Source organism: Hypanus sabinus, chromosome 28, assembly GCF_030144855.1.
Source record: "Hypanus sabinus isolate sHypSab1 chromosome 28, sHypSab1.hap1, whole genome shotgun sequence".
Taxonomy (NCBI): Eukaryota; Metazoa; Chordata; class Chondrichthyes; order Myliobatiformes; family Dasyatidae; genus Hypanus; species Hypanus sabinus.
The window spans coordinates 17,440,686-17,455,192 of record NC_082733.1 but is presented as its reverse complement, the minus strand read 5'-3'; the positions used below and the strand labels follow the sequence as shown (position 1 = coordinate 17,455,192).

Sequence of the window (14,507 nt, the reverse complement as noted above, 5' to 3'; positions counted from 1 at the left end):
TGATATTTGCAATTTTCCCATCCTCCAGGGCCATGCCAGAATCAAGTGATTCTTGAAAGATCGTGAGCAATGCATCTGTTATTTCTTCAGCAACTCCTTTCAGGACTCTAGAATGTAGTACATCTAGTCCAGGTGACTTGTCCGCCTTAAGACCTTTGAGCTTGCCAAGCACTTTTTCCTTTGTAATAGCAATGACACTCATGGACATCTGGCACACTACTAGTGTCTTCCACGGTGAAGACTAATGTGACATACTGAAATTTCATTTTCCATTTCCATTTCATAAAGTCTCACATTACTACCTAACCAGCATCATTTTCCTGTGGTCCAATATCAACTCTCAGCTCCCTTTTACTCTATATAAACTGAAAAAAGCTGTTAGTATCCTGCTTTATTTTATTGACTAGTTTGTCCTCATATTTAATATTTTCCTATATAACTTTTTTAGTTTCTTTTGTTGGATTTTAAAAGTTAACCAATCATCCAACTTCCTGCTCACTTTTGCTACCTGATATGTATTTTCCTTGGCTTTTATGCCATCCTTAACTTACCTTGTCAACCACGGTTGCCATTTGTGAACTTCTATGGGACTTTGCTATCCTGCAATTAGTGAAATATTCCCAGAAACTTCAGCCACCTCTGCTCTGTCGTCACCCACCTCCTCCAGTCCACCTGGCAAGCTCCTGTCTCATGCCTCTGTAATTATCTTTAATCCATTGTTATACTGATATGTGTGACTTGTACTTCTCCCCCTCAAATTGCAGTGTGAATTCAATCATATTATGATCACTGTCTCCTAAGGGTTCCTTTACGTTCAGCTCCCTAATAAAATCTGGGTTATTGCACAATACCTAATCTATGATGACCTTTCCCTGAGTAGGCTCAAGCACAAGGTGCTCTTAAAAAGCCATTTTGTTGGCATTCAACAAATTCCCTCTCTTGTGATCCAATACCGATCTTGTTTTCCCAATCCCCTTGCATATTGAAGTCCCCCCTTACAATTATGATATTACCCTATTAAATGCCCTTTCCAGCTCCCTTTGCAACCTCAATCCCACATCTTATTTGGAGGCCAGTATGATTCCCATAATGTTTTTTTTTACCCTTGCAGTTTCTTAACTCCACCCACAAAGATTCAATGTTCTCTGACCCTGTGTCACCTCTTCCTAAAGAAGTAATTCCATCTCTTACCAACAGAGCCACACCACTGCCTATGCCTTCCTGTCTGTCCTTTTGATACAAGGCATATACTTTGATGTTAAGCTCCCAACTATGGCTCCTTTCAGTCACAACTCAGTGATGCACAGAATGTCATACTGACCAATCTCTAATTGTGCCAATGAGTTTGTCCACCTTAATCCATATTCTATGTACATTTAAATATAACACCTTCAGTCCTACATTCTTTGCCTTCTTGAATTTGCACTGTGTGGTACAATTTAACTCTTTGCTCTATCTGCATTTATACCTGGTCGTTGGCTTGTCCTTCCTTACATTCATGTTACACCCATTATGGACTTGTAAACCTGCTGGCTGATCATCAGCTCTATCATACTGGTTCCCATCCCCCTGCCATGATAGTTTAAACTACTCCCAACAGCTCTAATAAACTTGCCCACAAGAATATTGGTCCCCCTCAGATTCGAGTGCAATCCGTCCCTTTTGTACAGGTCACACTGACCCCAGAAGAGATCCCTGATTATCCAGAAATCTGAATCCCTGCCCCCACTTCAATGCTTCAGCCACACGTTTATCTGCCACCTCATTCTATTCCTATCCTGACGTACAAAAAAGCTGGATGAACTCAGCAGGTCGGGCAGCATCCATTGAAAGGAGCAGTCAACGTTTCAGGTCGAGACCCTTCGTCAGGACTAAAGAAGAAGGGAGCAGGGGCCCTATAAAGAAGGTGGGGGGAGGGTGGAAAACCAATCAGAGGAAAGATCAGGGGGTAGGGGAGAGGAAGCAGGGAGGGGATAGGCAGGAGAGGTGAAGAAGGAATCTAAGGGGAAAGCACTATGGGTAGTAGAAGAAGGCAGAGTCATGAGAGGTGATGGAGAAGAAGAGACAGAGTGAAGGTGGGATGGGGAAGGGAGAGGGAGGGAATTACCGGAAGTTGGAGAATTCGATGTTCATACCAAGGGGCTGGAGATTACCCAGATGGTAGATGAGATGTTGCTCCTCCAACCGAAGTTTGGCCTCATGGCAGTAGAGGAGGCCATATATGGACATATCCGAATGGGAATGTGAAGGAGAGTTGAAGTAAGTGGCAACTGGGAGATCCTGTCTGTTGCGACGAAGCGGTCCCCCAATCTGCATCGGGTCTTGCCGATGTAGAGGAAACCGCACCCGGAGCACCGGATGCAATAGATGACCCCAACAGACTCATAAGTGAAGTGTTGCCTCACCTGGAAGGACTGTTTGGGGCCCTGAATGGTGATAAGAGATGAGGTGTAGTACTTGCGCTTGCAGGGATAAGTGCCGGGTGGGAGATCTGTGGGGAGGGACATGTGGACCAGGCAGTCGCGGAGGGAACGATCCCTGCAAAAAGCAGAGAGGGAAAGATATCCTTAGTGGTGGGGTCCTGTTGAAGGTGGCGGAAGTTGCGGAGGATAATATGCTGGATCCGGAGGCTGGTGGGGTGATAGGTGAGGACAAGGGGGACGTGGTCCCTGTTGTGGTGATGGGAGGATGGGGTGAGGGCTGAAGTGCAGGAAATGGAGGAGGTGCGGGTGAGGGCATCATTGATGACAGCAGAAGGGAAACCACGATTCTTAAAGAAAGAGGACATTTGAGATGTCCTGGAACAGAAAGCCTCATCCTTGGAGCAGATGCGGCGGAGACAGAGGAACTGGGAATAGGGAATAGAATTTTTGCATTTGGCAGGTTGGGAAGAGGTATAATCAAGGTAGTTATGGGAGTCAGTGGGTTTATAGAAGATGTCAGTGGACAGTCTATCTCCAGAGATGGAGACCGAGAGTTCGAGAAAGGGAAAAGAAGTGTCCAAGATGGACCAAGTGAATTTGAGGGCTGGATGAAAGTTAGAGGCAAAGTCAGTGAAATTGACGAGCTCAGCATGGGTGCAGGAAGCAGCACCAATGTAGTCGTCAGTGTATCGAGGGAAAAGTTGGGGAGCAGTACCAGTATAGACTTGGAGCATAGACTGTTCCGCATAACCCATGAAGAGGCAGGCACAGCTAGGGCCAATGCGAGTGCCCATAGCTATGTCTTTGGACTGGAGAAAGTGGGAAGAGCCGAAAGAGAAGTTATTAAGTGTGGCACACGTAGCAATCCCAAGGTTACTACCCTTGAGGTCCTGCTTCTCAGCTTCCTTCCTAACTTTCTGTATACTATTTTCAAGATCTCCTCCCTTTTTCTACCTTTGTCAATATCTACCACAACTTCTGGCTGCTCACGCTCCATTTTGGGATATTGTAGATGCGTTCAGAAACATCGTGGACCCTTGCACCTGGGAGGCAAACTACCATCCGGGTTTTTTCTCGTGACCGGAGGATTGCCTCTCTTTCCCTCTAATCGTAGAATCCCCTATTATTGCTGCCATCCTCTTTAGTTCCCTACCCTACAGAATCGGGTTTATTATCACCAGCATGTGATGTGAAACTTGTTAACTTAGCAGCAGCCGTTCAATGCGATACATTATATAAGGGGAAAAAATAATCAATTTCAATATACATATAATGAATATGTATATGAAGATGCATTTAAAAAACCAGGCAAAATAAGAAATGCTGTATATTTTTAAAAAAGTGAAGTAGTGTTCATAGGTTCAATGTCTGTTTAAGAATTAGATGACAGAGGGGAAGAAGCTGTTCCTGAATCGCTGAGTGTGTGCCTTCAGGCTTCTGTACCTCCTACCTGATGGTAACAGTGAGAAAAGGGCATGCCCTGGGTGCTGGAGGTCCTTAATAATGAACGCTGCCTTTCTGAGACATCGCTCCCTGAAGATGTCCTAGGTACTTTGTAGGCTAGTAACCAAGATGGAGCTGACTAGATTTATAACCCTCTGCAGCTTCTTTCAGTCCTGTGCAGTAGCCCCTGCCGCCACCCCCCAATACCAGCCAGTGATGCAGCCTGTCAGAATGCTCTCCACAGTACAACTATAGAAGTTTTTTGAGTGTATTTGTTGACATGCATAATCTCTTCAAACTCCTAATGAAGTATAGTCGCTGTCTTGCCTTCTTTACAACAACATCAATATGTTGCGACCAAGATGCATCCTCCGAGATCTTGCCATCCAGGAACTTGAATCTGCTCACTCTCTCCACACCTGATCCCTCTGAGGATTGGTATATGTTCCTTCATCTTGTCCTTCCTGAAGTCCACAATCTGCTCTTTCATCTTACTGGCTTTGAGTGCCAGGTTGTTGCTGTGGCACCACTCCATTAGTTGTCATATCTCACTCCTATATGCCCTTTTGTCACCACCTGAGATTCTACCAACAATGGTTGTCAGGAAATTTATAGATGGTATTTGAGCTATGCCTGGCCACATAGTCATATGTATATAGAGTAGAGCAGTGGGCTAAGCACACACCCCTGAGATGTGCCAGTGTTGATCGTCAGCGAGGAGTATATGTTATCACCAATCCAGAGATTGTGGTCTTCTGGTTAGGAAGTTGAGGATCCAATTGCAGAGGGAGGTACAGAGGCCCAGGTTCTGTAACTTATCAATCAGGATTGTGGGAATGATGGTATTAAATGCTAGCTATAGTTGATAAATAGCATCCTGATAGCGGTGTTTGTGTTGTCCAGGTGCTCTAAAGCCGTGTGGAGAGCCATTGAGATTGCATCTGCCATTGACCTATTGTGGCAATAGGCAAACTGCAATGGGTCCAGCTCCTAACTGAGGCAGGAGTTCAGTCTAGTCATGACCAACTTCTCAAAGCATTTCATTACTGTGGATTCTGAGCCATAGGGCCAGACTCGGTGCTTGGCTGCGGTTGCTTCCCCCAGATAGGTCCCCCCCCCCAACAGTACTGAAAATGGAGTAGATATTGTTGAGGGGGATGGCCACAGGGGTGCTCTCCCTTCCCTCACCCATTTATCTGTCTCTTTTAGCCTTGGGCTACTTTCTATCACTGCTATTTAAATATTTTATTTGCCTTGAAATATTCCCTTTGGAATCTGGAGACCATGCCAGAGTCCAATGATTTTTGAAAGATCATTACTAATGCCTCCATAATCTCTACCACTACCTCTTTCAGAACCCTAGAGTTCAAATGGTCCAAGTGACTTGTGTGTGTAGGTTTTTCAGCTTTTTGAGCACCTTTTCCCTTGTAATAGTAACTGCACTCACTTCTCTTCCCTCACACCCTTCAACATTTTGCACACTGCTAGTGTCTTCCATGGTGAAGGCTGATGCAAAATACTCATTTAGTTCACCTTGTCCCTTGTTATTACTTCTCCAGCCTGATTTTCTAGTGGTCTTGTATCTACTCTCAAATCTTTCTTTCTTGCATACTTCAAAAAGCTTTTACTATCCACTTTGATATTGTTTGCTTCCTGCTAATTTTTGCTTTGTTCTATGCCCTCTTTTTTGCTTTTATGTTAGCTTTGACTTCCCTTGTCTGCCACGGTTGTACTATTTTGCCATTTGAGAATTTTTGTTTTTGGAATACATCTATCTTGCACCTTTGTCATTTTCCCCAGAAACTTGTGCTATTGCTACTCTGCTATCACCCCTGCCAGCATCTCCTTTCTATTTACTTTGGCTAACTTCTCTCTCATACCACTGATTTTAGTGTTGATTCTACTCCACGGAGGCAGTGTCTGGTTAACATCCTTTCCTTGGGGGGAAATATGCATCTAAGTGCTGTGATTTTTTTTTTTGGTTGAATATAATGTTATTTTTGTCTTTCTTGATAATGGAAGTTGTTTTGAGCGAATATGTGGAAAAAGTTCAGAATATTAAGTCTTTGTGATTGTGATGTTCTTTTTTTGTTTGACATCTAGCACCCAGATTTCCAAGTAGAAGTGACTTCCTATAAAATGCAATTTGTTCTAAACCAACAGTTGAGCTTTTTGCCATTTTAATTTAGTAAAACAGAAATAAGCAAAGAATTGTAGTGGTAGTTATTGCTATTCCTATGCCACTGAGTGGCTTAGTTAGCCACTCCCACTGGGAGAAGTTCACATACTGTACAAGTGGGGTTGTCAGTAAAGTTCAGCTGAGTATCCTGCATGCTAGCGTCCTGGTGTGCTCTGCACTGCCCCTCAAGAACAAGCACAACATGGTATCAGAAGTGGTTGACTGTCAAACTGGTCTTACAGACCAAGTAAGTTCCCCAACAAGAAAGAATTTACAGTAAGACAGTTCTTGTTTGCATACCTATGTAAAAGACTTACAGGTTTATCAGCGTTTCTTTAAGACCAAACACGAGGAAATCTGCAGATGCTGGAAATACAAACAACAACACACACAAAATGCTGGTGGAGCACAGCAGGCCAGGCAGCATCTATAGGGAGAAGCGCTGTCGACGTTTCGGGCCGAGACCCTTCGTCAAGACTAACCGAAAGGAAAGATAGTAAGAGATTTGAAAGTAGTGGGGGGAGGGGGAAATGTGAAATGATAGGAGAAGACCGGAGGGGGTGGGATGAAGCTAAGAGCTGGAAAGGTGATTGGCGAAAGTGATACAGAGCTGGAGGAGGGAAAGGATCATGGGATGGGAGGCCTCAGGAGAAAGAAAGGAGGGGGGGAGCACCAGAGGGAGATGGAGAACAGGCAAACGACTAAATATGTCAGGGATGGGGTAAGAAGGGGAGGAGGGGCATTTACAGAAGTTAGAGAAGTCAATGTTCATGCCATCAGGTTGGAGGCTACTCAGCTGGTATATAAGGTGTTGTTCCTCCAGCCTGAGTTTGGATTCATTTTGACAATAGAGGCATATCAGAATGGGAATGGGACATGAAATTAAAATGCGTGGCCAATGGGAGATCCTGCTTTTTCTGGCAGACCGAGCGTAGGTGTTCAGCGAAACGGTCTCCCAGTCTGCTTCGGGTCTCACCAATATATAAAAGGCCACACCGGGAGCACTGGACGCAGTATACCACACCAGCCGACTCACAGGTGAAGTGTCGCCTCACCTGGAAGGACTGTCTGGGGCCCTGAATGGTGTTGAGGGAGGAAGTGTAAGGGCAGGTGTAGCACTTGTTCCGTTTACAAGGATAAGTGCCAGGAGGGAGATCGGTGGGAAGGGATGGGGGGGACGAGCAGACAAGGGAGTCGCGTAGGGAGCGATCCCTGCGAAAAGCAGAAAGGGGGGGGAGGGAAAATGTATTTGGTAGTGGGATCCCGTTGGAGGTGGCGGAAGTTACGGAGAATTATATGTCGGACCTGGAGGCTGGTGGGGTGGTAGGTAAGGACAAGGGGAACCCTATCCCGAGTGGGGTGGCGGGTGGATGGGGTGAGGACAGATGTGCGGGAAATGGGAGAGATGCATTTGAGAGCAGAGTTGATGCTGGACGAAGGGAAGTCCCTTTGTTTAAAAAAGGAAGACATCTCCTTAGTCCTGGAATGAAAAGCCTCATCCTGAGAGCAGATGCGCTGGAGACGGAGGAATTGTGAGAAGGGGGGATAGCCTTTTTGCAAGAGACAGGGTGGGAAGAGGAATAGTCCAGGTAGCTGTGAGAGTTGTAGGCTGTTGTTGTCTAGCGTACTGACCTCTACCTGGCCGAGGCACAGTGACAACTCTCTGATACCTCCTCTTATTTACCCCTTGATCATGACCCCACTAAGGAGCACCAGGCCATTGTTTCCTATACTATCACCAACCTTATCAGCTCTGGGGAAATCCCATCCACTGCCACCAACCTTATAGTTCCCACACCCCACACTTCCCGTTTCTACTTCCTACCCAAGATCCACAAACCTGCCTGTCCAGGTAGACCTATTGTCTCAGCTTGCTCCTGCCCCACTGAACTCATTTCTGCATACCTTGACACTGTCTTATCCCCCCCTTGATCAACCTCTTCCCACCTATGTTAGTGACACTTCTCATGCTTTGAATTTTTTCAATGACTTTAAGTTCCCTGGCCCCCACCGTCTTACTTTCACCATGGACGTCCAGTCCCTGCATACCTCCATCCCCCACTGAGATGGTCTCGAAGCTCTTCGCTTTTTTTTGGATTCCAGACCTAACCAATTCCCCACTACCACCACTCTCCTCCGTCTAGCAGAATTAGTTCTAACTCTCAATAATTTCTCCTTTGGCTCGTCCCACTTCCTCCAAACCAAGGGTGTATCCATGGGCACCCGTATGGGTCCCAGTTATGCCTGCCTTTTTGTTGGCTTTGTGGAACAGTCCATGTTCCAAGTCTATACTGATATCCATCCCTCTTCATTCCTTCGCTACATCGACGACTGCATTGGCGCTGCCTCTTGCACGCCTGCTGAGCTCGTCAACTTCATTAACTTTGCCTCCAACTTTCACCCTGCCCTGAAATTTACCTGGTCCATTTCCAACACCTCCCTCCCCTTTCTTGATCTTTCTGTCTCCATCTCTGGAGACGGCCTATCTACTGATATCTACTATAAACCTACAGACTCTCACAGCTACCTGGACTATTCCTCTTCCCACCCTGTCTCTTGCAAAAAGGCTATCCCCCTTCTCACAATTCCTCCGTCTCTACCGCATCTGCTGTCAGGATGAGGCTTTTCATTCCAGGACTGTCTTCCTTTTTTAAACAAAGGGACTTCCCTTCGTCCAGCATCAACTCTGCTCTCAAATGCATCTCTCCCATTTCCCACACATCTGTCCTCACCCCATCCACCCGCCACCCCACTCGGGATAGGGTTCCCCTTGTCCTTACCTACCACCCCACCAGCCTCCAGGTCCAACGTATAATTCTCCGTAACTTCTGCCACCTCCAATGGGATCCCACTACCAAACACATTTTTCCCTCCCCCCCCCCTTCTGCTTTTCGCAGGGATTGCTCCCTACGCGACTCCCTTGTCCGCTCGTCCCCCCCATCCCTTCCCACCGATCTCCCTCCTGGCACTTATCATTGTAAACGGAACAAGTGCTACACCTGCCCTTACACTTCCTCCCTTACCACCATTCAGGGCCCCAGACAATCCTTCCAGGTGAGGTGACACTTCACCTGTGAGTCGGCTGGTGTGGTATACTGCGTCCGGTGCTCCCAGTGCGGCCTTTTATATATTGGTGAGACCCGACGCAGACTGGGAGACCGTTTCGCTGAACACCTACGCTCGGTCCGACAGAAAAAGCAGGATCTCCCAGTGGCCATGCATTTTAATTCCACGTCCCATTCCCATTCTGATATGTCTATCCATGCCCTCTATTGTCAAAATGAATCCAAACTCAGGCTGGAGGAACAACACCTTATATACCGGCTGGGTAGCCTCCAACCTGATAGCATGAACATTGACTTCCCTAACTTCTGTAAATGCCCCTCCTCCCCTTCTTACCCCATCCCTGATATATTTAGTTGTTTGCCTGTTCTCCATCTCCCTCTGGTGCTCCCCCCACCCCTTTCTTTCTCCTGAGGCCTCCCGTCCCATGATCCTTTCCCTTCTCCAGCTCTGTATCACTTTCGCCAATCACCTTTCCAGCTCTTAGCTTCATCCCACCCCCTCTGGTCTTCTCCTATCATTTCGCATTTCCCCCTCCCCCACTACTTTCAAATCTCTTACTATCTTTCCTTTCGGTTAGTCCTGACGAAGGGTCTCGGCCCAAAATGTTGACAGTGCTTCTCCCTATCGATGCTGCCTGGCCTGCTGTATTCCACCAGCATTTTGTGTGTGTTGTTATTCTAGTTTCTTTTTTGCAACCACACCTGAGAAAGTACCAGGTTGCTTCTAAACACTTCAAACTGCACCCCAAGTGGACACATTGTAATAATGTGTTGGCCAGTGCCACTAGCCTGGGCAAGTGCACAATGACACAGACACAGCAGAGGCAGTCAAACTCTCGGGGGGTGGGGGGGGGGGGATTTTTTCATAGTTTAAATAAATAGAATAATAATAGACAAAACCAGGAAAGTGGAGCAAATACCTACATCTGCTTACCTAATAAAGCCCCTGAGACATTTGCTTTCTTTAAACCAGGAGTCTTTGAGAGATGGCTCAGATGCTTTGAGAGATTTGGAGTTGGAAGCAATCTCACTTAGTCCTCTGAAGAGCATCAAGTAAGTACACCGATATAGTGCAGGACAAATTCAATCAATATTTCCCAGGGAAGTGAGGGGAAATTTCAAATCCAGAAAACCAGAGCTGGATGAAAGTGTAAGTGACTTCATCACAGTATTGTATGCCCTGTCAAAGAACTGTGCATCTGGACGTCTCAGAGATGGACTCATTAGAGACAGGTTTGTTGTTGGGCTACTAGACACCAAATTGTCAGAAAATTCAGTTGCAGGCAAAGCCCACACGAGAGAAGCTATTAACACGTACAAACAAGCTGGATGAATTTAGCAGGTTGGGCCGCATCCGTTGAAATGAGCAGTCAACATTATGTTGGTTAGGCAAAGTGAGAATGTTCGTCAGCAGCACGCAGAACTTGGGCATGAAAATGATGCTGAGGTAAGGCTAGAAGCTGTACAAACAAGTGGAGTCAGAAAGGCTAGAGGTGAGAACAGAGCTCAGCTCAGACAAAACAGACAAGGAAAACCAAGACTAGATAAAAATGTCCAACTGCAGGAGATGTAGCAAGTCTCCATTCCATGTCTAGCAAAAGTGAAATGCCACCAATGCAGTAGAGTTGGCCATTGTAGAAGCCAGAGTTACTCAAAACAGGTCTTCAGGAAGTCAAAGAAGATGATTCTGATGAAGAGGGAGCTTTCCTTAGGAATCCAGATTCAAATAGACCAGACTGGTGTCCTGTGGCTCAGTTGCAAAATGAGACTGACATTCAAAGTGTGCACTGTGGCAGATGTCACAGCCTTCTCTGAATGTCTGTCCACAAAACCAAGGAAGTGCTCATAGCGCCAGGGAAACACAAGCTCACTGTGAAAGGAATGTTTATTTCCATCTGTGAAAATGAGCAACTGTTAAAAGAGGATGTCTGTTACTGGGACGATATGCTGAACCTCGGCAAGGTTTGATTCACTGAACCATGTTTAGTGGCAGGCGAAGTACCCAGAATTGTTCACAGGCATGATGGTAAAACAACCAAATCTGGTGCAAAGTCATGCAATACTGTGAGAGTGGATGGCCAGCTGTCCCAAAAGAAACTCAGAACTCAAACCTTACTAGCTTGAAAGGGACAAAATCACCATTCTTGATGGTTTGTTGCTAAAGGGCTTCGGACTCACCATTCCTACTTCTATGCACGCCAAAATCGTCAGTCGTATCCACCAAGGACATCAAGGTGTCAAAAATGCCATCTAAAAGCAAGGCAATCCATGTGGTGGCCTCGTCTGAGTACACAACAGGGAGATTGTATAAAGCAATATCAAGCACACAGAAAACTGCCCAAAAATGATGCTGATCCCACAGAATTCAGACTTCCATGGCAAATTGTAGGCACAGACATTTTTGAGCTGAGAAGAGACAAATACCATCTCACTGTGGATTATTACTTAATGTTGAAGTGTCCAAGCTGTCCTCTACATCCTCAGCAACAGTTGTACAGCAAGGTGGAATCAAGCGGAATAGGCCTGTGCTTGTGCATGAAAGACAAAGAAATGGTGGCCTGATCCTTCTGATGAGGACCTCTTTCCTGAGGTGGACATACCTGTTTAGGAACCTGCACCGGCTCTAACACTTCCAGAAACTTGTACCAGGTTGGGTCATTTATCTGTCCCACCATAGATGTACTCCATAGCTTAGAGCAAGTGACTGAAGAGGCAGAATAATCCTCTCACTTTGCTAGAGTGTTCAGGTAGTCTACTCTGACCATCATTAAATTTAGTTTTTTTTTAAAAGAGTTCTCATGTTGAAAATATTCCACAAAATTAGTTTTTTTAATTTTTATTGCTCAGCATAATAAAACTTTCAATTTCCAGATACATTTACATTTCTTCCCCTCACAGATATCAGCTATCAAACACTTCCATCAAAATATAGACATCACCACAACATCCGATACAAAAGCCCTTATTAGTATAGCAGCCAGGTTTACATCTATATACTGCAGAGAAGGTTGCTACGTTTATGAAAACTATTTGTTTTTGAGTGTACCACACAGGTCAAAAAGTCCAAAGGAATATATTCCATGATTAATTTATGCCAACCAATAAGTCCAGGGGCGTTATCGGATATCCAACAAAACAAGGTGTTCTTCCTCGCACAAAAAGTCAGTATGTTAAAATGTTTTCTCTGATGTGCATTAATAATATGACTTCTGGGTAAGCCTAAGAGAAAAGACACTGGGTCCATTTCAAGCTCCATCTTCAGAATCTTTTCCATTTCACCCAAAATATCACTCCAGTATGCCTGAAGTTTGGGACAAGTCCAAAAAACTGGGTGAAAGTTCCAGTATTTAATTTAGAACACATTGGAGAAACCCCGGTCTTATATTTGGAGAGACGATCTGGTCGCAGACAGGTTTTATTTACTTAGGCATATTTATCACACCTAAGATTGATCAATTGTTCAAAGCTAACTTTACACAGTTATTTGATAAAATCAAACAGGATCTTGAGTGATGGAGCACTCTTCCCATTTTTTGGCTTGACCGAATATCCTTGCTCAAAATGAACATTCTTCCGCGTCTGCTCTACCCAATACGAATGATACCAGTCATTTTTACCCAACAAAAACTTAAAAAAAAAAAAATGGCTGGTTTGTTTCTTTCATCTGGAACAAAAAAAGACCCTGTATTAAAATGTCTAAGCTTCCCAGTAGTCTAGGGTGTCTGGATTTTACAGACATCAAAAAATATTAATTAAGTTCCTTTTTATCTTATGTGGTTAACTGGGTTTGCAGGGACCCCTCCTCAATTTGGCTAGACAGTGAAGCTTCACAAGCAAAATGCCCTCTCATTAATTTGCTTTTCCTCAATAAAATGAAATGAGTTGAGGAATATTGTTGCAATCCAATACCAATTAATACAGTCAGGCCTTGGAGGGCGGTGCGACAAATTGAGGGCAACACAGAGAAAGTATCACACTTAATTCCAGTCCAGATTTTCAATCTGACATAATGGTTTCTAGAGTTAAACTTTGGATTTCTACGGGTATTTTCCATCTAGGAGATTTGTTTGATGAAGGAACGATGATGTCTTTTAGTAAATAGTACAGAAATTTAACATACACAACAAAGATCTTTTTCGTTTCTTTCAGATAAGAGATTATATACAGGGAAAAAAAAAACATTTCTATAGTTCTGACATAGAAAAGAGGGTGTTTTGTTCTAAGGGTGAAGTCTCCATTAGTATTTTTTACAGCATCCTGAGGGAATGTTCTTGTGGAGAGGCTGACCAGCTGGGAAGGGTCTGGGAGGAAGAGCTGGGAATAGAAATTACAGCTTTTGCTTCTGGTGTTACACAGTGGGCTCATCATGAGAAACAGAGGCCTACTGCACCATGTGAAAATAAATTTTGCTTGCTATCAACACAATCAAAATGTTGCAATAATGGTGGGAACTAGAATCTCTGCATTTTGAAACAGGAAGCTGAATTTAAAAGTATTTTGGCTTTGGAATTCAGTTTTTAAGTGTTGTGGTGTCTGCTTTTGTTAAAATAATGGAGGAAGCTCTACTCCATGCTGAACTGTTTTAACAAATCCTTGGAAAAACTTGAGGCTCTTTTTCAAATTTTAAATGTGACTAGGCAACCGGGTGACCTTTAGGGGCACCCTTTGAGAGAAAGGTAGTGCAGTCTAATGTGATGTGCTTTCGAAATTAAGGAAGGAAAACTCAGTAGCAAGCAACTATAGCTCTTCCTCGTTTAGCGAAGGACGCTTTTGATGGCAACATTTCTGGTTGATTTGCCACCCTTGTGCCTTTTGTTGTAATTCTGGAGACGAACAGTCCTTTCATCCGCCATCTCGTCATCTCTACTGTTTGTTGTTTGTCTCTGATCCTGGAGATGTGCATTTCTCTGCTCCTTTGTCTCTTCCTCTCTCCTCCTCCTGTGACTGTTTTTGTCATTCTGGAGTCGTGCGGCCCTGGTCTCATCCCATTCTTGTTCTCTCCCTCTTCTTGCCGCTTCCCGACGACATTTGGTGTCATCGCTTGACCATAATGTCTTTCTTTCTATGTGGCATAATTAGGCTGACCATATTTTTTTTAACCTAATGCTGGATAGAAGATACAAAGCAGTAACACCAAAGCCTCCAGGATGCTGATTTTTCTTGATGATGCGGTTGGCGCTCTCCTAAATGGACGTGATACAGTCACTGCTGTCCTTTGACTGCAGCAAAGGGTTTGATGGATGTTTCGAAGTATGTCATTACAATTAGATTTAATGAACTCTTATTGATGGGTGGCAGTTTGATCTGTCCCAATCCTGCACATGCTAATGGTGATTAGCAGAATGTGACGGCTCAAAATAGAGCTGCCCTGCCCTTTTGCTGTGCTTGCTATCATTG

General features: G+C 44.7%; 1 protein-coding gene across 4 annotated transcripts in view; it reads left to right on the top strand.

The window, feature by feature from the left end:
- The window catches only part of znf710a (zinc finger protein 710a), a 70,854-nt gene that overhangs the window by 14,962 nt on the left and 41,385 nt on the right, over nt 1-14,507 (top strand). Inside the window, exon 2 of one of the 4 annotated variants that reach the window (XM_059952671.1) lies at nt 10,084-10,163. The exons of the other annotated variants lie outside the window; for them this stretch is intronic. The gene's annotated coding sequence lies outside the window, so the exon portion shown is untranslated. The remainder of the gene's footprint in view (nt 1-10,083; nt 10,164-14,507) is intronic. 4 annotated transcript variants of the gene reach the window in all.